We start from the raw sequence: 22,927 nt of genomic DNA, 5'->3' as shown, positions 1-22,927 counted from the left end.
TGGCCCTCTATATGGTTCAAACTCTTAATCACTTATTTAGCCTTCAGACTTGGCATAATCAATCTCACACCTCATCTGATTACAAGCACTTTCTTGTTACCTTTAGCAATAAGACTGAAGAGACCTTTATTGCCCTGCATACACTTGCAAAACACACTGTAATGGGTATGTGATTACATACCTCTTCGAGAAAAGTCTCAAGTGAAATCAAATCCTTCTGCTGATATCTCTGACCTTCACCTATTTTGTTCTATATATTTTTGCCCAATCTTTTTGCCTGAGGCTGGGAATTGTGCAGGTTAATGTGTGTCTTCACTAGCATGCTAACACAAATAAGTCATGTTGCCCCATGCACAATTTTGCAGTGATTTGATAAGCAGCCCCATGAGTTTTCAGAACAATGTCTTGACCAAGATTGATTTTGAATGAAATTAAGCGGTATGACAAATAATTGTTAAGGCAATTTATAGTCAATATCTAAGACTAAATAAGCACCTATAAGAATTAAAATAATTGTGCTGGGGTAGTAAATTATACCACAAAGCACAAAGAAAAATTATTTTTCTTTTTTCAATATTTTTATTATTTAAAATATATAGGAAAAAACCACAATTATAGTTCTATGTTGGATTAATATAGTGGGCCTGAATGTTTGATTTTTTTTTTAAATCTGTCATTTAAACTACATTGCAAAGCTAGTGTACAACATTTTTGTCATTTTTTCTTGCTTACTGCTATGCCTGCAGTTCAAGTGAGCTGATGATAGGGGCAAGTGAGTACCTTGTCCTAACAGACATAGACATGAACTAAAGTCACTCAGTTGGGCTTCTTTGGGTCCCCGACTCAGCTCACTTTTTTTCTGGGAAGAGCCTTAGATACACACAGGGAAAAGGATGCTAGCAGGGTAATTCCTCAGAAAGATGAAAAATTGGCCTCCAAAACAAAGGTTGGATGATATTGATTGGGATGCAATGGAATGATATTCCTTTGGGAGAAAGATTTAGCAGACATTCTTTTTGATCAACAATTTCATTTCCTGGAACCTCCAGAAAGAAGGTTAGGAGAAAAACTTGGGCAAGAGAGGAAAAAAAATTGTATCTTTTTAGTTTGCTGGGGATCTTTTGTCCTGAGGGTTCTGGGGTTTAGGGAGTGTGTTAGGGACTGTAGGGAGCCTGTGTGTGTATGTGTCTATGCTTGTGTATATGTCTATACTTGTGTATGTGCCTGCCTAATGCTTAGAAAACAACATTAACTTTGTAGACTCAAGGTACCAGGATGCAGTACACTGAAGAGAGAGAGAAATCAGGGTGCTGACCACCTCAGGCTTGCTCCAGGCTCACATAGAGTGAACAACTGCTGTTTGTTTCCATACAGCACCCCTTCCTTCTTTTTTATTAACAGCACCCACTCACTTCCCCCGAGGAACTGCTCTTTCACTCTGTGATTTTGCAAGAATTGTCAATCATAGACCCTTACCTCTCTGGTATAACGAGTGGGACTGTGAACCAAGCTCTTATAATTAAGGTTCTTCCCTGAAGTTGGGAGTTCTCTATTTTCATTTGGACTGTTAGCTGCAAAAATATGACATCAAAGCAACCACCTCCCTGACAATGTGGAGTAGAGCTAAGAGAATGAAGCCACCAAAGACCGGAGGTTGAGCTGAAAAATGTGTAGAAGTAGAGTAGATGAGATCTGGAACGAGTGGAAACCGGAGAAGGTGAGTGTGGTTACCTTGTTTAAGTCTCATGATCCATTCATCCTGGGGACACACTCTTCCTTCCTCTCCATGCTTTGGTTCTGTGATCCAGTAAATCACCTTTCCAAATTTTTTAAAGCTTAAAATGGCTTAAAATTTGTTTCTGTTATTTTCAGCCAGATAATACAGAAATAATAGGGGAATGCATATTTTCTTCTTGAAGTCCTAGTCCATATTTCCAATAGGACAGGTAAAAGAGAGAGATTGTGCATAGGGCTAGAGGTTTTTTGTGTCTTTCCCTCCCTCCTTCCCTCCCTCCCTCCCTCCCCCTCCCTCCCTCCCTTCCTTCCTCCTTCCTTCCTTCCTTCCTTCCTTCCTTCCTTCCTCCTTTCCTTCCTCCCTTCCTTCCTCCTTTCCTTCCTCCCTTCCTTCCTTTCTTCCTCCTTCCTCTCTCCTGCAATTGAGAATAAGAAGATGGAAGAGGATTCAGAGCCCTACACTACAAGAGGAGAAATGGTAATCAACTGAGTTAATAATGAAATTTACTGGAATTACTAATAACCATTTAAAGTATAATGTCCAATTTAAGTGTAGATTTAATAAAGTGAAAATAGATGGGAGAGGAAGAGAGCTCACATTTAACTGTGCCTATTGTATCTTCGACTCATGTTAGGTGCTTTATATCCATTACCTTGTTTAGTTGTTTATGAAAGCCTTATAATGTAAATGCATAAATTGCATGTACCTTATGACCTAGCTTAAGCAAAAAGACTTATTGACTCACATAACTGAAATGGTCCAAGACTAAAACTGTTTTTAGAAGGAACTTAATTCAGTATAAAAGTTATGCTATCAGAATCCATTTCTGAGTGAGAATCTTTGTGTTGCATAACTCTTGATATATAGAAAACCAGCTGAGTCGTGTTTCCTTGGGTCCTGCAGCCTCTTCTGCTTTTTATTTTTTTGTGATACTTCCTTTATTCTCAAACTTGCTAGTGGAGCCTGGAACTTAAGAATTATATAATTATAGCACTTATTAAGAGAGTCTGTTTCCAGGATAGTGAAGCCAAAATTGAGTTTTATCAATTCTATGCAATTGTGGAAACAGCTAAAGAGTATAGTTCTTGAAGTCAGATCATGCTGACTTTAAATCCTGGCCCTGCCATTACTGACTTTAAATCCTGGCCCTGCCATTTACTGGCTGTGTGAGTTTAGGTGTGTCCTTGGCTTCTCTGAACCTCAGGGAAGGCCTGTACATTCCTGCTAAAATTTGGTACAGAAATTTGCTACCGGAAATGGAAATTATATAACCTAATTTGCTTCCTATGTTTTCCAGAGGACAAGAAGTGAATACTTCAGTTCAGGAACTGCAATATATTTAATTCAGAAAACACAGTGTCTTAATTCTTCTGTTGAACTCAGATGGAGTGCTTTGTTTTCTTTTTTCATCTTTAAATTACCTTTGGGATTTACAGTTAGTGGTAGCCAGACTACAATCTTATTGAAAAGGAAAATGTTATGGTCACAGGACTTTTGTTTGAGACTTCCCTCTGATGGTCTTTTTTCAAGTAGAAAGAGGTTTCATGGAGTTTTTATTAATTAACTTTAAACTTTTCTCCTTTCATAAAAATCTTCAATTTTTTGTGTAATTAAAGCTCTTATGAAAAGTTGTAATATTGATTTTCATTGTGCTCAAGTTTCATTTTAAAGATCACTGCCTTTCTCCCCCCACAGATTTTTAACTTCCTTAAGTATACATAAATAGTAACTATGCATTAAAACCCAGACTCATATTTAGCCTGTGTGAAATTATATACATGAAAACTTGTTTGCTATCTCCTTGCCCTTCCAACCTCTCTAATTTTCACCTCCTGCCCCCATAGACATTTTTCCCTGTCCTAACCTAACATGGGATATATTTGATGCTCATAGTCTGACTGGGCAAGTGTCATAATAGGTAGAAATACTTATTTTGATATGACTATCAGAAAGAGATATTTAGCACAAACACATATGCTCTTAGAATCCACTTCTGGAAAATTTAGAGGCAGTTTAGAATTTGTCACCACTGACTGCTTTGAACTGAGTTTGGGTTACGGGAACACACCCTTATCAACAGGGCTGAAATGCCCTAAACACACTGTGGAACTGAAAACATGCAGAAAATCTATGTAGGTCAGAGATGAAGACAGTTTCTGCCCTCTGAGACATCCTAGTGCACAAACTCCTCTGAGAATCCAGTCCTATGAGCTTGAAAGATTATCATCTTTTTTAGTCAGAGGATGTAATCTTAAGACATAATCATATAAAAGGAGGAACCCTTTAGACACCATCCCTCCCTTTTGATAGAATTCTTCACTGATTCCTATATTGCCCAACTTTGAAACCACACACAGCCCACTGTGGGAAACAGGAGTGGCTTCTTGTAAGAAGCGATAGGTGCTTGATGTTAGATTTTGAGAAGGCTTAGAGGTGCCATGAGAGATGTCCCCAAATATTTAGTGGGTTGGCAGGTGAAGCATGTTCCCAAGGACTGAATTGGAAGCAGGATCATCAGATGGCAGATTTCATAGGGGAGCATAATTGGACTCAGTTTAATGAGAAATTTCCTAAGAATTGTAGGTGCTCAACAAAGGAACAAGTTTCTCTGAGGTGTTCAAGTGAGGGCTGTAGAATATTATTCAGGTTACAGAGTAAGAGATTTAACCTCAAGCCCCAATTTCTGAAGTTTTTGGGCTCTCCGAATGCCCTAAAAATAAGGAAGCACTCATAGTTACTTGGTCCTGTTGAACACACTGAGATTTTGCGTTTTTAAGGAAGTCTTTCACTGCCCCAGTCCCAGAACCACCTCCATGCATTTTTAATTTTCTAGAGTAGAGTATAAACACTCGAAAGGGAATGGGGGACTTGTAGGAAGGAAACATAAATGAGCAAAGTGGGCTGGATGGGAACTGGGGCGAAAGAGCCAAAACTTATTTAAAAGTGCATGCACCTACAGCTTCTCTTTGCCATGTGGAAAATGAAACCTAATATTGTCAGATCTACTGGTTTCAAGGAAGAGGAAATTGATATTTTAGATGGGAAAGCCCTTGAGTTTTCAAATGTTGGCAACTAAAAGCATTTAAGAACACAGTGTGAGACCAGGGGTGGGAGAATTCAAACAAAACTGATCTGCAAATCAAATTCAGCTCTCAGGCCACTTCCTTGTGACATCTGGAATGAGCAAAGAGATAAGAAAATTAATGAATAAATAACTACCTGGTCACAGATGAGAACACAGATGAAAATTCACGATTTCTGAGTCATGTATCACCAACTTTGTCGTGGCTTGTGCCATGTAATGACTCAGTCATGGGGCTTGGGTCTACTAAACATATTTGCTGTCCTCATAGCAGTATCACACAGGTATCTCAAGAGGCGATATGGCAATGTAAAAATATTCTAGATACACGCTATAGTCTGGGTTCTTCTGAATACCATTGTCAATAATGTGCAATATTGGAGGTATAATGGGATAGTGGAGTTGGAGAGACCTGAGTAATATCCCAGTGTCCCACTCACCAGCAGGTGACCTTGGGAAAGTCAGTTAACATACCTACATCTTAGGTTCTGGGTTTGGAAAATGGGGAAACTGATAACTGTTTCATAAGGTGGTTGTGCGTTTGAGTAGAAGGAGGTATAAGAAGGACGCAGCAGAGGGCTGGGCACAAAGCTGGAACTCAAGGAAATTACTTCCCTAGATCCTTCTCCAGACTCTACCTCACTCATTAAAAATGACTTTTGTTAACGAGTGAAAAGAATACTCTAAGTTTATTCAGGATAAATAAACAAATAAATGAATAAAACATGCAAACAACAACAAACATAACCAATATAACTGACAGCCTCCAATCCATACTACAAGATGTGCAAAAGAGTACTTACTGCACGTGAAAAGTGACAAATTGAGAAGGGGCTTTTGTTTATGACATTTGTGTACCATGAGCCTTGCACTCCCCTAGGATATAAAGTCCCAGAGTCAGAAGTTGCAGGCTTGTCCAGTGCCAAGTGTCTTCTTAGAGTGAGTACACTTAAAATCCCTTGGCTGCACATTGGTTAGTGTGTGTCCAACCACAAGAAACACCAATCACAGGGATGCTGCCCATCAGAGGACGCTCTGCATTTGATACTTCATATCCTGCCATTCCATGAGATCCTCCTAACATCACAGAAAAAGGCTGCATGTGGAGTTTAGCTAGTTGGGGATTACATTTGCTCACAAATGTCTCCATCTGAAACTGTGAAAGAAGGAAATTTCATTACAGTAGAAATTTCATTTGGGGCCCTTTGGGGCCCACATTGTCATGCTTTGTGTTTTACAGGCCTATGCCACCCTGCCCAGTTGTTACTGAGCATTCTTTGCTGAATTTCCATCTTCTTGTCTGTGGACAATGTCCAGAACTGCATGCTTTTTCTAGTCCAAGATGAGTCAGCCAGGCACCTGTTGGCTAGAATTTCATCTTGAGTGGCTCAGAATCCAGGTGCTTACAGGGTTACCATTGAGAACACATCACTTTCTGGGACACTTTGAGGAACTGTTTTGCGCAATCAATTTCCTATCAATGGTCTGTGAAGATATTTGAAAATTATTTAAGATACACTTATCCTCTTTTCTTCATTGCACTGCCCACCTTTTAAATACAATCCTAAAATTCAATAGTGCATTGAACAAATGATCTCAGGAAGTGACAATGATGCTAGTGGAATCTGCTTTCTTCCCTCCGTACTCAGAGAAAAATGGGTGCTGTTTCACACCCACTTATAGGCGTCATGACTGGGTTCCATTGCACACCATATAACCTACAACAGGTGTGGCTACAAACACAGATCATTGTTTCCACCACAAAAAGAACTACAACAATCAACATTTATTCTGCAATTTATGGGGAAATGAATGTTCATTGTTCAGAAGCTGGGAAGAGGTGGAAAAAGAGGATTTAATTACTTTTCTTTCATAAAATTAGAACAGCCTTTATGGAGAAAGTAAGTGTGTACATATTCTTTAAAATAAAGAAAGAAAATAAGTATTGTCATAAGCTTTTAAAAAGTTAGAAAGTGGAAAGAAAATGATGACATAGTCATCACTCAGTACACATCATTCGCCCTCTCACCTCCCAGAGCTAAGAGAGATTCTGAGCCTCTGGATACTTATGGAGCTCTAGAAAGCAGGATTCCGGAGCTAGCACTCAGGCTTTCGATTTGGAAAGTTAAAATCTAGTGGGATCAAAGCTCCCTTAATATGACAATATAAGGTCTTCTGCTCCTGATATGACACTTTCTGGGTTCTCTGAAGAGGTAATACTCTGGTTGGGATTCAGACTTCTACTGACTGAGGTCTGGTAAATTGCTCCTACTGCAAGTCTGACAGCACCCATTAATGTAAAGCAAGGCCTAGTCACCTTTTTTAGGTAAAAAGTGTTATTCAATAGATTCTTGACTCCTTCCTCTTTATGGTGGTGTTTTCATACAAATTTCATTTCACATTTATACTTGATCCCTCCTTAATTTTCCCCCATTATATCAAAAAATTTCAAATGTTTCTCTTACTTGTTTAATTAATTCCTTCTTTATTTCAATGATATTTCTTTTACTTCAAAGATTGTTCACCATTTTGGTATTAGTCTTTATATGTATAAGAACCTTATGTCCATGGGGAACAATGATCTATATCCAAACGTCTTCTCATGTTTTTAATTTCTTTATAAGACTATAAGAGAAGAAAGAATATAGTCAAATTTGGCATTGTCTGTTCTCCCTCCAAACACAGCAGAATCCATTTCCTAGGTCTACAAACCCACTTCTCCTTTGTTTTTTCCCGGGTTCAATGAATAGCAACCGCCAGTCACCAAGTTACCCCAGATAGAATCACCCAAGCTTGATACCTCTTCCTTATTCTCCAGATCCAGTGCGTACCCAAGTACCGCACTATACACATTCCCGAGGATCTCATATCCACCCTCACTGCTGCCACTGCTCCAATTTACTCATTCTACTTCAGTTGCCTCCTGCTTCTGATCTTACCTCCTCCATTCATTCAATAAGTATTTATGAGATTGTACTGTGAACTGGGTTGGGTATACATTATGTTGAGTAAGACCAACATGTTCAGTACCCTAATTAACTTTATAGTGTTGTAGGGGAGAGAAATGTGAATCAAATGGTCACAAAACAGAATCTCAGCTGCTATACTAAATTTTCCAAAGTGCAAATCTCTTCGTAGTGCTTACATCCCTTGGTATCTTCCCATTTTCTTTAGGATGAAAATCTCAAACTTAGTGAGGCATCCCAGGCAGATCCTTCACACCCTGATCCCTAAGTGTCCTTCCAGTCTTCTCCCTTGACATCACCATCTTCCCACACTCCCAACACCTCAGCAATTCACCGGACAGGCCATGTCAGGTCACAGCTGCATGCCTTTGTTCATGCTCTATCTTCTGCTTGGATGTTCTTCTCTCTCCACTCCTCTCACCCAGGACCCCATCGTCTCTGCCAGGCTAAACTAAGTTCATTTCCCCAAACTCAACTCAAGCATGAGCTCTACTTTTTGAAAATATTCTTGCCATCCTCTTACCTGCCTTGTCTCTTCACAGGTGACATTGATCCACCTTAATTCCCCTCTATGCCTTATTTGGACTTGAACTTACCCCTACAACACTTAATTGCACTTACATGTTCATATGAGCATCTTATTCACTAAATTAGAAATGCCTTGGAATCACAAAAACTGTTTTATTCATTATCTCTGTATATTCAGGCCAGATTTTATGGTTGTCCAATGGTAAATAGTTAATTGCAAATGAATATGTGAATAAGTAAGCACAGATTTACTGAGATGTATTGAGTGCTTGCTCTGCACACTGTTCTAAATATTTTAAATGCTTTTAACCTCACTGAAAACACAAAAGTAAGTTTCCATTAACAGATGAGGTAATCAAATTAAAGATGATTTGGATAATTTTTCCAAGCTTACGCATATTGTAAGGGATGGAGCTTAGACACGAGTAGGGAAAAATGACTGAGAGATTACATAACTGAATGGCTGAATTCAAAAAAGTTAAAATAACTTCATGTGATTTAGTTGTTCTTTTTTTGTCATCCTGGAAGAAATGATTTGTAGTTGGAACTGCCCTGAATCTAACCAACTAGAATTTTGAGCAAAGTGTCTGGTCTTAATTTTTTCATTTGTGAAAAGGGGATCTTGGAGTACTTCTCTCATAGGGTTATGGAGAGGATCAAAGGAGGTAACACATGTAAAGTGCTTAAAAAATGATATCAATTGCTCCTATCTTTACCATGCTAGGAATTATTTTCTTCCCTTTCTAAATTTTCAAAACATTATAAAAAATTTAAAATATAAACGCACAGAAAATGACAACATAAACCTCCATGTACTTATTTAACACCTAAATTTAACATTAATTAACAAGTTGCAAATTTCTTTTACAGAGAAAATCATAGCATTGTAACAGATTACAGATGCTGTTTAAACCTCTTCCTATACCTTCCTTCCCAAAGGTAATGACTATACACACATTTGTGTTTCTTCTTTCCATATATTTTTATACTTTTGTTACATATATGGTTATTGGAAAGCAATATATACAATTATTTGGTGTGCTATTAAAATTTAAATACAAAGTATATATTCTATATACTTTTTTGCAACGTTTCCACTTAATTACATTATTAAAATTCAGGCACATTTATAATTAGTTCATTTATTTTAGTATTACATTGTATGGATATATTATCTATTTATGTTTCTCATGAATATATTTCCTTTTATTTTATTTTTGGCCGTTAAAAACAGGCTTATTAGCTATCCTAATAAACTCTTTATTGTGTACACATGGAAGAGTTTCTTTTTTTTGAGATGGAGTCTCACTCTGCTGCCCAGGCTAGAGTACAGTGGTGCGATCTCAGCTCACTGCAACCTCCACCTTCTGGGTTCAAGCAATTCTTCTGCCTCAGCCTCCTGAGTAGCTGAGATTACAGGCGCGTGTCACCATGCCTGGCTAATTTTTTGTATTTTCAGTAGAGATGGGGGTCTCACCATGTTGGCCAGCCTGGTCTCGAACTCCTGAGCTCACCCTCAGCCTCCCAAAGTGCTGGAATACAGGAGTGAGCCACTGTGCGCCGGTGTGCTCTCCAGTTTTTCTCTCCCTACACCAAGGAGCACCCTTCCTAAGAGTTTCTTTTTACCTCTTCTCAACTAGGATTCTGGGAGAGAATTAAGCTCTACTGTTCTAAAGCAATCATCATATATATCAATTAATTATTTCCTATGCATCTAGAATGGAAATAGTTATGCATCCTGGGAGAATTGAGAAAGTAGTTGCTCAAATTATTTTCTGTAGGGCTTAGTTTTTAAAGGAAATTCCAATTTAGGAAGGTTATACACAAGGAGGAGAAATATTAGATTATAGATTATGTATTAGTGAACTATATAAAATTGCCAATATCTAACCACTTTTGACCTACAAAAATGGCAATTTCATATGGGTCAATTTACATGTCTTTAACTTTGAAACATGTTGCTTATCCAATATTTATGAAATGGTATTTCATTGTTGTTTTAATTTGTATTTACTGGATTACAAGGAAGTTTATATTTCTTTGCATGCTTAATGACAATTTGACTTTCCTTTTCTGTTCATAGTCTTTGCCTATTTTTCAAATGGGTCTCTTGTCTTTATATATAATATACGTGTGTGATGGTAAATACCTTGTCATTGTCTTTCAGTTGTTTGTTAAAAGTTTATGTATACACTAGTTTATACAGATGTTTACATTTCACTATAGTCAAAATGGTTTACCTTTTCCTTTATATGTTTTTTTCTTTCTGTTTCTTATTTAAGAACTCTTTTGCTATCTTGAGTTCTAAAATATATTTTCTATATTTCTTCTAAAAGTTTCAGAGTTAGTTTTTTCACATTTGGGTTCTTAAGCTATTGGCTTTAATTTTAAGTGGATAAGGTAAGGTTCTAACTTTTTTCAAATAGAAAACTAATTATCTTCATATTGTTTATTGAATAGCTATTTTTCCCTCTGACTTACAATGCTGCATGTGGGATCCACTCAGTTCTCATATGTATGCACACCTTTCTCAGCTCTCTATTCTGGTTTCATTTATTTCATTGTATGCACCAATATCTAAGGTTTATATTTAGCTGAGTTGTACTAGTATGGCCCTACTAATTATTAAGATAAAACAAAACTTTTGTACAGATAGTGACTTTTTTAAAAAGTCACTATTCTGACACCTCTGAGCCTCCTCTGCTTCTCTCTCCATTTCCCCAGGTATCCCTCTGCCCATCTCCTCAAACCCATCCGTGATCTAGAAAGTAAAGGATTAATATTCAGCATTCATAGGGGGTTATGAGACCAGTGCTAATGCCTTTCTGCCTGATTAGTGCCGTTTATATATGGGGAATAATTCCTCACACTTCATTGTTGTTCTTCAAAATTCTCATAAATCTTCTTTGTTCTTCTATTTTTAAGATCCATTTCTCAAGTAAATTTCACTCAAAAAGTCTACTGAAATTCAAAAAATATAGTTTATTATTTGAATGGCAATTGAAAATTGAAACCCTAAATTTCTGGTTTGGTATGCCTCTTAAGTCTGTTTAAATCTATATGTCTCCTCTCTCCCTCTCTTTTTGCATCCCTTGTAATTTATTTACTTGAAATGAACAACAAAAAACAGGTTGTGTGTACTGCTCTGTTTCTCACAAAAACACAATGTGATATTTCCCAAATGCATTTTCTTTCTTTTTTTTTTTTTTTTTTTTTTTTTTGAGACAGAGTCTCGCTCTGTCACCCAAGCTGAAGTGCAGCGGATCTCAGCTCACTGCAAGCTCTGCCTCCCGGGTTCACGCCATTCTCCTGCCTCAGCCTCCCGAGTAGCTGGGACTACAGGCGCCTGCCACCTCGCCCGGCTCGTTTTTTGTATGTTTTAGTAGAGACGGGGTTTCACCGCGTTAGCCAGGATGGTCTCAATCTCCTGACCTCGTGATCCGCCCGCCTCCGCCTCCCAAAGTGCTGAGATTACAGGCTTGAGTCACCGCGCCCGGCTCCCAAATGCATTTTCAAGGTATTCTTTAACATGTTGCTCTGGCCCTTGCATTTCCTATAAATTGCTAATTAGATCTAGGTGACTGATCAGATTTAGATTTGATTCTTTTCTCAGTTGCATTGCACCATCAAAGACAATATTATATACTTCAGTCAAGAAACACAGAATGGTTTTTATATCTCTGTATAATGTCAGAACCGTTTGATGATCATTGCCTGAATCCATTAATACAATACAGGCTGAAAAATTGCGATATTCTAATTGTACCATTCCTGGTTAATTTACTATCTGGAGTATATCTCCGTGGAGAACTTTCCTTTATCAACTATTTAATCACCCTGTGTTAAAATTTGTAGAGGAGAGGCAAGATCAGTTATTGATTTTCCCCTTTATCAGTTTCCAAAACATTGGGTTAGTTATCTTGCATTCTCCAAAGATGATCTTTAGCATCATTCTAAACTCATTAATTTAAACTCAAACATATCTGATGGTCTCAATCCATTCTAATTTATGGTTATCATTTCTACCTAACCTGTTCCATTTTTGAGCAATCATAAAGGTTCTATCTAGGGCTGGCTTCATGCATGTTTGACCTGTGCAGTCTCACAGGGCCTCACATTTGTGGGGACCCTGTATTAGTTTTCTGTGTCTGCCATGACAAGTTACTACAAACCGGGTTGCTTACAGCAACAAAAACTTATTTCTCACAGTTACGGAGATCAGAAGTCCAAAATCAAGGTGGCGGCAGGGCTGTGCTTCCTGTGAAAGCTTCAAAGGAAAACTTTTCTTTGCTTCTTCCAGCTTCTGGTGGCTCTGTGTGTTTCTTGGCTTGTGGCTGAATAATTCCAATATCTGCCTCTGTCTTCACACAACCTTGTCCTCTTCTCCCTGTGTGTCTTTTCTCTGTATGTCTCCTATAAAGATTGGGTTTAGTGGCCACCTGGATAATCCAGGATAATCACATCTCAAGCTCTTTAACTTAATAAGGCCACATTTGCATGCTCTGGGAGTTAGGACATAGATACATCATTTTTAGGTTCAACCACAGGTGCATGCTTGGTTAATGCTCTGCTGTTTCTGTCATTAAATTCTTAATCGAGTTATTTTGAACTTGTGTTTTCTAAGTGAAGTCTTGATGGAACAATGGAGCACGCATTTGCACAGAGAACATATTGTATCTACTGTTCCTTGCTGCCACATTTACATGTAGTGTTCATAGTGCCATGAGCACTGAATGCTGGTAGAAAAACGTATGGGAGTTTAGTGAAACACAGAGTAAATGCAAGTAGGTACATAAGGCCCATGACTAAGTAGGGCACGGACTTTCCTGAGAACTTTCCATTCAAATAAGAATTCGCTTCTAATGCGCAGAGAAGGCATTAGCATTCTAAGAAAGATGAACAACCAAGGAAACCTGTGGCATTTTTTTAAAACTTGTACTGTCAAAAGTTTTACAACGACAAAATGATGACTTAGAAAGTAAGGGAAAGAGGGCAGCTCGTAGTTGCTTTCCTGCAGTTATTCTTTACTCATCAGTAAACCAAAGGTAGAGAGTGTTGATAGAAGGTGCTCATTGTCAATAAGTAAAATAATAGAAGAGTTAATTTTGTGCAATGTTTACATTGTTCCGGTAAGAATGAAGTACATTTGAATGTACCAGCTAGGAAATTCAAATTGTGTAATTTCAGTAATTCTGCATATGAGTTAAATGATTTTCTATTTGCATTTTGAAATGAAATTATACAATATAAAGAATGAAACAACCTATGTTAATAATTCAAAATTTTAATTTTTCATTTTTTTTTCTTCCAGTAACATTTTTATATGAACAAATGTTTTTAAACTAGGGTCAGTATTAAAAGACCAGAAGTAGTTTAACATCATTTTAAATCCCCTTATCCAGTAATTAGTGTTGGTATTCTCCGCCGCTGCAGAATGTTATTTTAATCCCTCAAGCTTTCCGTGGCTTGGGTCTGCCCTGGTTTTGAACATTAGGTTAGGCTACAAAAAGCATCCTGGGTCTCTGGCCCATTTCTTTTTTCTTTTTAGAGACGGGGTCTAGCTCTGTTGCTCAGGCCTGTCTGGAACTCCTGGGCTTAAGCGAAACTCCACGTGGGCCTCCCAGTGACTGCGCCGCCACCAAGCCGGCTCCCGCCCTCTCTCTATGCGTGACTCCTCGGGCTCCATTCTCCACACACTCGTCTGGGGGGCGCCAAGAGCCCCTCACCGGCCAGGCCGCAAACTCAGTAAGTGCACGAGGCTGCGGACCGGTCAGCTGCGCAAGGCAGCCCCGGACACAGCCAGGACGCGGCCGCCCGGCGCTCCTCTCACCCAGCCGACCGCGCAGCCCCCCTCCCTCTCATAATGCGGAGCCTTTCTGCCTTTTACTATTTCTCAAAGCGGACCTAGGTTCCTGGCTCGAGCCTGAGGGGATACAAGGCGTCACGAGGGGCGCCATCACCGCACAAGATCGACAGCTTCCGCTCAAAGCCAATTTTTCATCTTTTATAATGACATTTATTTTTTATTTTTATTTTTTTATTATACTTTAAGTTCTAGGGTACATGTGCATAACGTGCAGGTTTGTTACATATGTATACTTATGCCATGTTGGTGTGCTGCACCCATCAACTCGTCAGCACCCATCAATTCATCATTTATATCAGGTATAACTCCCAATGCAATCCCTCCCCCCTCCGCCCTCCCCGCTCCCCATGATAGGCCCCGGTGTGTGATGTTCCCCTTCCCTAGTCCAAGTGATCTCATTGTTCAGTTCCCACCTATGAGTGAGAACATGCGGTGTTTGGTTTTCTGTTCTTGTGATAGTTTGCTAAGAATGATGGTTTCCAGCTGCATCCATGTCCCTACAAAGGACGCGAACTCATCCTTTTTTATGGCTGCATAATATTCCATTGTGTATATGTGCCACATTTTCTTTTTTTTTTTTTTTTTTTTTTGTGAGAGGGAGTCTCGCTCTGTCGCCCGGGCTGGAGTGCAGTGGCACGATCTCAGCTCACTGCAAGCTCCGCCTCCCAGGTTCCCGCCATTCTCCTGCCTCAGCCTCCCGAGTAGCTGGGACTACAGGCGCCCGCCACCTCGCCTGGCTAGTTTTTTTTTTTTTTTTTTTGTATTTTTAGTAGAGACGGGGTTTCACCATGTTAGGCAGGATGGTCTCGATCTCCTGACGTCGTGATCCACCTGTCTCGGCCTCCCAAAGTGCTGGGATTACAGGCTTGAGCCACCACGCCCGGCATATGTGCCACATTTTCTTAATCCAGTCTGTCACAGATGGACATTTGGGTTGATTCCAAGTCTTTGCTATTGTGAATAGTGCCGCAATCAACATATGTGTGCATGTGTCTTTATAGCAGCATGAGTTAAAATCCTTTGGGTATATACCCAGTAGTGGGATGGCTGGGTCATATGCTACATCTAGTTCTAGATCCTTGAGGAATCGCCATACTGTTTTCCATAATGGTTGAACTAGTTTACAATCCCACCAACAGTGTAAAAGTGTTCCTATTTCTCCACATCCTCTCCAGCACCTGTTGTTTCCTGACTTTTTAATGATCACCATTCTAAATGGTGTGAGATGGTATCTCATTGTGGTTTTGATTTGCATCTCTCTGATGGCCAGTGATGATGAGCATTTTTTCATGTGTCTGTTGGCTGTATGAATATCTTCTTTTGAGAAATGTCTATTCATATCCTTTGCCCACTTTTTGATGGGGTTGTTTGTTTTTTTCATGTAAATTTGTTTGAGTTCTTTGTAGATTCTGGATATTAGCCCTTTGTCAGATGAGTAGATTGCAAAAATTTTCTCCCATTCTGTAGGTTGCCTGTTCACTCTGATGGTAGTTTCTTTTGCTGTGCAGAAGCTCTTTAGTTTAATGAGATCCCATTTGTCAATTTTGGCTTTTGCTGCCGTTGCTTTTGGTGTTTTAGACATGAAGTCCTTGCCCATGCCTATGTCCTGAATGGTATTACCTAGGTTTTCTTCTAGGGTTTTTACAGTATTAGGTCTGACATTTAAGTCTCTAATCCATCTTGAATTAATTTTCGTATAAGGAGTAAGGAAAGGATCCAGTTTCAGCTTTCTACTTATGGCTAGCCAATTTTCCCAGTACCATTTATTAAATAGGGAATCCTTTCCCCATTTCTTGTTTCTCTCAGGTTTGTCAAAGATCAGATGGCTGTAGATGTGTGGTATTATTTCTGAGGACTCTGTTCTGTTCCATTGGTCTATATCTCTGTTTTGGTACCAGTACCATGCTGTTTTGGTTACTGTAGCCTTGTAGTATAGTTTGAAGTCAGGTAGCGTGATGCCTCCAGCTTTGTTCTTATGACTTAGGATTGTCTTGGCAATGCGGGCTCTTTTTTGGTTCCATATGAACTTTAAAGCCGTTTTTACCAATTCTGTGAAGAAATTCATTGGTAGCTTGATGGGGATGGCATTGAATCTATAAATAACCTTGGGCAGTATGGCCATTTTCACGATATTGATTCTTCCTATCCATGAGCATGGCATGTTCTTCCATTTGTTTAGTGTCCTCTTTGATTTCACTGAGCAGTGGTTTGTAGTTCTCCTTGAAGAGGTCCTTGACATCCCTTGTAAGTTGGATTCCGAGGTATTTTATTTTCTTTGAAGCAATTGTGAATGGAAGTTCATTCATGATTTGGCTCTCTGTTTGTCTGTTACTGGTGTATAAGAATGCTTGTGAATTTTGCACATTAATTTTGTATCCTGAGACTTTGCTGAAGTTACTTATCAGCTTAAGGAGATTTTGGGCTGAGACAATGGGGTTTTCTAAATATACAATCATGTCATCTGCAAACAGGGACAATTTGACTTCTTCTTTTCCTAACTGAATAGTCTTTATTTCTTTCTCTTGCCTGATTGCCCTAGCCAGAACTTCCAACACTATGTTGAATAGGAGTGGTGAGAGAGGGCATCCCTGTCTTGTGCCAGTTTTCAAAGGGAATTTTTCCAGTTTTTGCCCATTCAGTATGATATTGGCTGTGGGTTTGTCATAAATAGCTCTTATTATTTTGAGGTACGTTCCATCAATACCGAATTTATTGAGCGATTTTAGCATGAAGGGCTGTTGAATTTTGTCAAAAGCCTTTTCTGCATCTATTGAGATAATCATGTGGTTCTTGTCTTTGGTTCTGTTTATATGCTGGATTACGTTTATTGATTTGCGAATGTTGAACCAGCCTTGCATCCCAGGGATGAAGCCCACTTGATCATGGTGGGTAAGCTTTTTGATGTGCTGCTGAATCCGGTTTGCCAGTATTTGATGGAGGATTTTTGCATCGATGTTCATCAGGGGTATTGGTCTAAAATTTTCTTTTTTTGTTGTGTCTCTGCCAGGCTTTGGTATCAGGATGATGTTGGCCTCATAAAATGAGTTAGGGAGGATTCCCTCTTTTTCTATTGATTGGAATAGTTTCAGAAGGAATGGTACCAGCTCCTCCTTGTACCTCTGGTAGAATTCAGCTGTGAATCCATCTGGTCCTGGACTTTTTTTGGTTGGTAGGCTACTAATTATTGCCTCAATTTCAGAGCCTGCTATTGGTCTATTCAGGGATTCAACTTCTTCCTGGTTTAGTCTTGGAAGAGTGTAAGTGTCCAGGAAATTATCCATTTCTTCTAGATTTTCTAGTTGATTTGCATAGAGGTGTTTATAGTATTCTCTGATGGTAGTTTGTATTTCTGTGGGGTCCGTGGTGATATCCCCTTTATCACTTTTTATTGCGTCTATTCGATTCTTCTCTCTTTTCTTCTTTATTAGTCTTGCTAGCGGTCTGTCAATTTTGTTGATCTTTTCAAAAAACCAACTCCTGGATTCATTGATTTTTTGGAGGGTTTTTTGTGTCTCTATCTCCTTCAGTTCTGCTCTGATCTTAGTTATTTCTTGCCTTCTGCTAGCTTTTAAATGTGTTTGCTCTTGCTTCTCCAGTTCTTTTAATTGTGATGTTAGACTGTCAATTCTAGATCTTTCCTGCTTTCTCTTGTGGGCATTTAGTGCTATAAATTTCCCTCTACACACTGCTGTAAATGTGTCCCAGAGATTCTGGTATGTTGTATCTTTGTTCTCATTGGTTTCAAAGAACTTCTTTATTTCTGCCTTCATTTCGTTATGTACCCAGTAGTTATTCAGGAGGAGGTTGTTCAGTTTCCATGTAGTTGAGCGGTTTTGATTGAGTTTCTTAGTCCTGAGTTCTAGTTTGATTGCACTGTGGTCTGAGAGACAGTTTGTTATAATTTCTGTTCTTTTCCATTTGCTAAGGAGTGCTTTACTTCCAATTATGTGGTCAATTTTGGGATAGGTGCGATGTGGTGCTGAGAAGAATGTCTATTCTGTTGATTTGGGGTGGAGAGTTCTATAGATGTCTATTAGGTCCGCTTGGTGCAGAGATGAGTTCAATTCCTGGATATCCTTGTTAACTTTCTGTCTCGTTGATCTGTCTAATGTTGACAGTGGAGTGTTGAAGTCTCCCATTATTATTGTATGGGAGTCTAAGTCTCTTTGTAAGTCTCTAAGGACTTGCTTTATGAATCTGGGTGCTCCTGTATTGGGTGCATATATATTTAGGATAGTTAGTTCTTCCTGTTGAATTGATCCCTTTACCATTATGTAATGGCCTTCTTTGTCTCTTTTGATCTTTGATGATTTAAAGTCTATTTTATCAGAGACTAGGATTGCAACCCCTGCTTTTTTTGTTCTCCATTTGCTTGGTAGATCTTCCTCCATCCCTTTATTTTGAGCCTATGTATGTCTCTGCATGTGAGATGGGTCTCCTGAATACAGCAGACTGATGGGTCTTGACTCTTTATCCAGTTTGCCAGTCTGTGTCTTTCAATTGGATCGTTTAGTCCATTAACATTTAAGGTTAATATTGTTATGTGTGAACTTGATCCTGCCATTATGATATTAACTGCTTATTTTGTTTGTTAGTTGATGCAGTTTCTTCCTAGCCTCGATGGTCTTTACATTTTGGCATGTTTTTGCAATGGCTGGTACCGGTTGTTCCTTTCCATGTTTAGGGCTTCCTTCAGGGTCTCTTGTAAGGCAGGCCTGGTGGTGACAAAATCTCTAAACGTATGCTTATCTGTAAAGGATTTTATTTCTCCTTCACTTATGAAACTTAGTTTGGCTGGATATGAAATTCTGGGTTTAAAATTCTTTTCTTTAGAAATGTTGAATATTGGCCCCCACTCTCTTCTGGCTTGTAGAGTTTCTGCCGAGAGGTCTGCTGTTAGTCTGATGGGCTTCCCTTTGTGGGTAACCTGACCTTTCTCTCTGGCTGCCCTTAAGATTTTTTCCTTCATTTCAACTTTGGTGAATCTGGCAATGATGTGTCTTGGAGTTGCTCTTCTCGAGGAGTATCTTTGTGGTGTTCTCTGTATTTCCTGAATTTGAATGTTGGCCTGCCCTACTAGGTTGGGGAAGTTCTCCTGGATGATATCCTGAAGAGTGTTTTCCAACTTGGTTCCATTTTCCCCCTCACTTTCAGGCACCCCAATCAGACGTAGATTTGGTCTTTCTACATAATCCCGTACTTCTTTCAGGCTTTGTTCGTTTCTTTTTCTTCTTTTTTCTTTTGGTTTCTCTTCTCGCTTCATTTCATTCATTTGATCCTCAATCGCTGATACTCTTTCTTCCAGTTGATCGAGTCGGTTACTGAAGCTTGTGCATTTGTCACGTATTTCTCGTGTCATGGTTTTCATCTCTGTCATTTCATTTATGACCTTCTCTGCATTAATTATTCTCCTATCAATTCTTCCACTCTTTTTTCAAGATTTTTAGTTTCTTTGGGCTGGGTACGTAATTCCTCCTTTAGCTCTGAGAAGTTTGATGGACTGAAGCCTTCTTCTCTCATTTCGTCAAAGTCATTCTCTGACCAGCTTTGATCCGTTGCTGGCGATGAGCTGCGCTCCTTTGCAGGGGGAGATACGCTCTTATTTTTTGAATTTCCAGCTTTTCTGCCCTGCTTCTTCCCCATCTTCGTGGTTTTATCTGCCTCTGGTCTTTGATGATGGTGACGTAGTGATGGGGTTTTGGTATAACTGTTCTTCCTGTTTGATAGTTTTCCTTCTAATAGTCAGGACCCTCAGCTGTAGGTCTGTTGGAGATTGCTTGAGGTCCACTCCAGACCCTGTTTGCCTGGGTATCAGCAGCAGAGGTTGCAGAAGATAGAATATTGCTGAACAGCGAGTGTACCTGTCTGATTCTTCCTTTGGAAGCTTCCTCTCAGGGGTGTACTCCACCCTGTGAGGTGTGGGGTGTCAGACTACCCCTAGTGGGGGATGTCTCCCAGTTAGGCTACTCAGGGGTCAGGGACCCACTTGAGCAGGCAGTCTGTCCGTTCTCAGATCTCAACCTCCATGTTGGGAGATCCACTGCTCTCTTCAAAGCTGTCAGACAGAGTTGTTCGCGTCTGCACAGGCCTCTGCTGCCTCCCCTTTTGTTGTTTAGCTGTGCCCTGTCCCCAGAGGTGGAGTCTACAGAGACAGGCAGGTTTCCTTGAGCTGCTGTGAGCTCCACCCAGTTCGAGCTTCCCAGCGGCTTTGTTTACCTACTTAAGCCTCAGCAATGGCGGGCGCCCCTCCCTGAGCCTAGCTGCTGCCGTTTCGGTTAGATCTTAGGCTGCTGTGCTAGCAATGAGGGAGGCTCCGTAGTGGTGGGACCATCCCGGCCAGGTGTGAGTATACTCTCCTGGTGTGCCCGTTTGCTTAAAGCTCAGTATTGAGGTGGGAATTACCTGATTTTCCAGGTGTTGTGTGTCTCAGTTCCCCTGGCTAGGAAAAGGGATTCCCTTCCCCCTTGCGCTTCTCAGGTGAGGCAATGCCTCGCCCTGCTTCAGCTCTCGCTGGTTGGGCTGCAGCAGCTGACCAGCACCAATTGTCCAGCACTCTCCAGTGAGATGACCCCAGTACCTCAGTTGAAAATGCAGAAATCACCGGTCTTCTGTGTTGCTCGCGCTGGGAGTTGGAGACTGGAGCTGTTCCTATTTGGCCATCTTGCTCCACCCTTTAGAAGCTATAATGACATTTAATGGCAAATAAAAATCATCATGACAAGTCAAGAGACATACTTCAGAAGGGAAAAAATGCTTATAGTGCCTTTAATTGCAGTTATCCCCCTGTATGTTGAACAAGGGGCTCCACAATTTTATTTTGCCCTCAAAATTATGTAATGGGCCCTGGATCCATCCTTGGACAATCACGATGGCTCTTGAGTCCTTTGGATAGAACCCTAGTTGTCATCAGTAGCTTTGTGGATATCTGTTATGACAAGTTGTTCTAGGTTCGTCTTGGAAATTTCTGTCCCAGGCTTGAAAACCTACATTTTTTCAAGAGGTCCTGGGTCAGTTTAGTTGAAATTAGTATTTTGAGACCGTAGTCTGGAAACTAGAGATATTGATTCCTATATTTTTTGTTATGGGCTGAATATGTCTCCCCAAAATTCATATGTTGAATTCCCAACCCCTAATATAATTGTATTAGGAAGTGAGGTGTAGGAGGCAATCACATCTTTAAGGTGGAGCCCTCATGAAGGGGATTAATGTTCTTAGGAGAAGAAACATGAGAGAGATTTTTTTTTTTTTTTCTCTCAGCCATGTGAGTACACCATGTGAAGATGGCCTTCTGCAAACCAGGAAGAGTATCCTCACCAGACAGCAGGTCTTCTGGTGCCTTGACTTCGGACTCCTCAGCCTCCAGAAATGTGAGAAATAAATTTCTGTTCTTTCAGCCATCCATTCGCTGGTATTCTATAATAGCAGCCCAAGATTTTGGTTATTATTTCTAGATCCTTTTAATAAAGAGTGCTAAGAAATAATTTTTTTCTTTTTTTCTTCTTATTGAAGTAGAGCATAACAGATAAATATGCACAAATCTTAAGCACACTGCTTGAGAAATTTTCACAATCTCTCAGACCAGCAAACAGAGTATGACTAACACCCAGAAGCCCCCTCTTGTCCACTTCCAGTCACTGTCTCCCACCAAAGGTATTAAACTGACTTTTAATGCCAGAGATTAATTTTGTCTACTTTTGGTCTGTATAGAAATGGAATGATACATTATACTATTTTTGGGTCTGGCTGCTTTTGCTCAACACTGTGTATATAAAAAAAAAAAACCGCTACCAGCATGCATTTACTAATAGTTGAAGTTTATTTATTTTCATTGCTACCTAGTATTTTATTCTATGACAACATCAAAACGTCTGCTTATTTTACTCTTGATGGACATTTACATTATTTCCAGTTTTTGGCTATTACAAGCAGTGCTGCTGGGAACATTCTTTACCAGTCTTTGAGTGAATTTATGTACATATTTATATTGGATATATAATTAGGTGTGCAGTTGTTAGGTATGGTGATGTTCAGCTTTCACAGATATTGCCAAACTGATTTCTAAAATGATTAGAGCATTTTGGCTCCTACTAGCACATATGAGAGGACAAGTTGCTCCACATATTTGCTAATACTTGGCACACATTTGCCAATACATGGTACATTTTACCCACTATAATGCGTTTGTAATGATACCACATTGTGGTTAATAAGTTACACTTCACTGGTGATAAATAAAAGGGTATCTTTTCACATGTTTATTAAATATTTGGCTATTCTCTTGTAAAGTGCTTGTTCATGTCTTTATCTCTTTGTATTTATATATATCTACTTTTTTTGTTTGTAGCAGTTTTTATTTTTTTCTGATATAAATCTTTTGTTGAATATGTGTGTGTGTATAAGTATAGTATACATATTTCAATTATATTTTCCCATTTTGTGGGTTGTTTTCATTTTCCGGGTGGTGTATTTTGATAAATAGAAGTATTTACTTTAAATATAGCCAAATGTATCATTTTTTGTTTTTCTAAGAATACTGTCTTTTGTGTTCCAGTTTAAGAAATCCTTAATTACTCAAAGGTCATGAATGTATATTCTATGCTCTCTTAAAAAACTTTGCTTATTTTTCACATTTTGATCTGCAGTCCATCTGGAATTTTTTTGTGTATGATAAGAGATGGAGCTCTAGATACATACTTTAGTGTGGATTAAATGACCCTGGCATAATTTTTTAAGTAGATTTTCTTGTGTAT

The 22,927-nt window shown here is 39.3% G+C and overlaps 1 long non-coding RNA gene across 1 annotated transcript in view; it reads left to right on the top strand.

The window, feature by feature from the left end:
- Positions 1 to 1,652: 1,652 nt before the first annotated feature.
- The window catches only part of LOC117064836, a 150,381-nt gene continuing 129,106 nt past the window's right edge, over positions 1,653 to 22,927 (top strand). The window contains exon 1 of the long non-coding RNA XR_004429707.1: positions 1,653 to 1,717. This is a non-coding gene — a long non-coding RNA (uncharacterized LOC117064836). The remainder of the gene's footprint in view (positions 1,718 to 22,927) is intronic.

Source organism: Trachypithecus francoisi, unplaced genomic scaffold (genome assembly GCF_009764315.1).
Source record: "Trachypithecus francoisi isolate TF-2019V2 unplaced genomic scaffold, Tfra_2.0 Lachesis_group2, whole genome shotgun sequence".
Classification (NCBI taxonomy): Eukaryota; Metazoa; Chordata; class Mammalia; order Primates; family Cercopithecidae; genus Trachypithecus; species Trachypithecus francoisi.
This window is presented reverse-complemented; position numbering and strand designations above follow the sequence as displayed.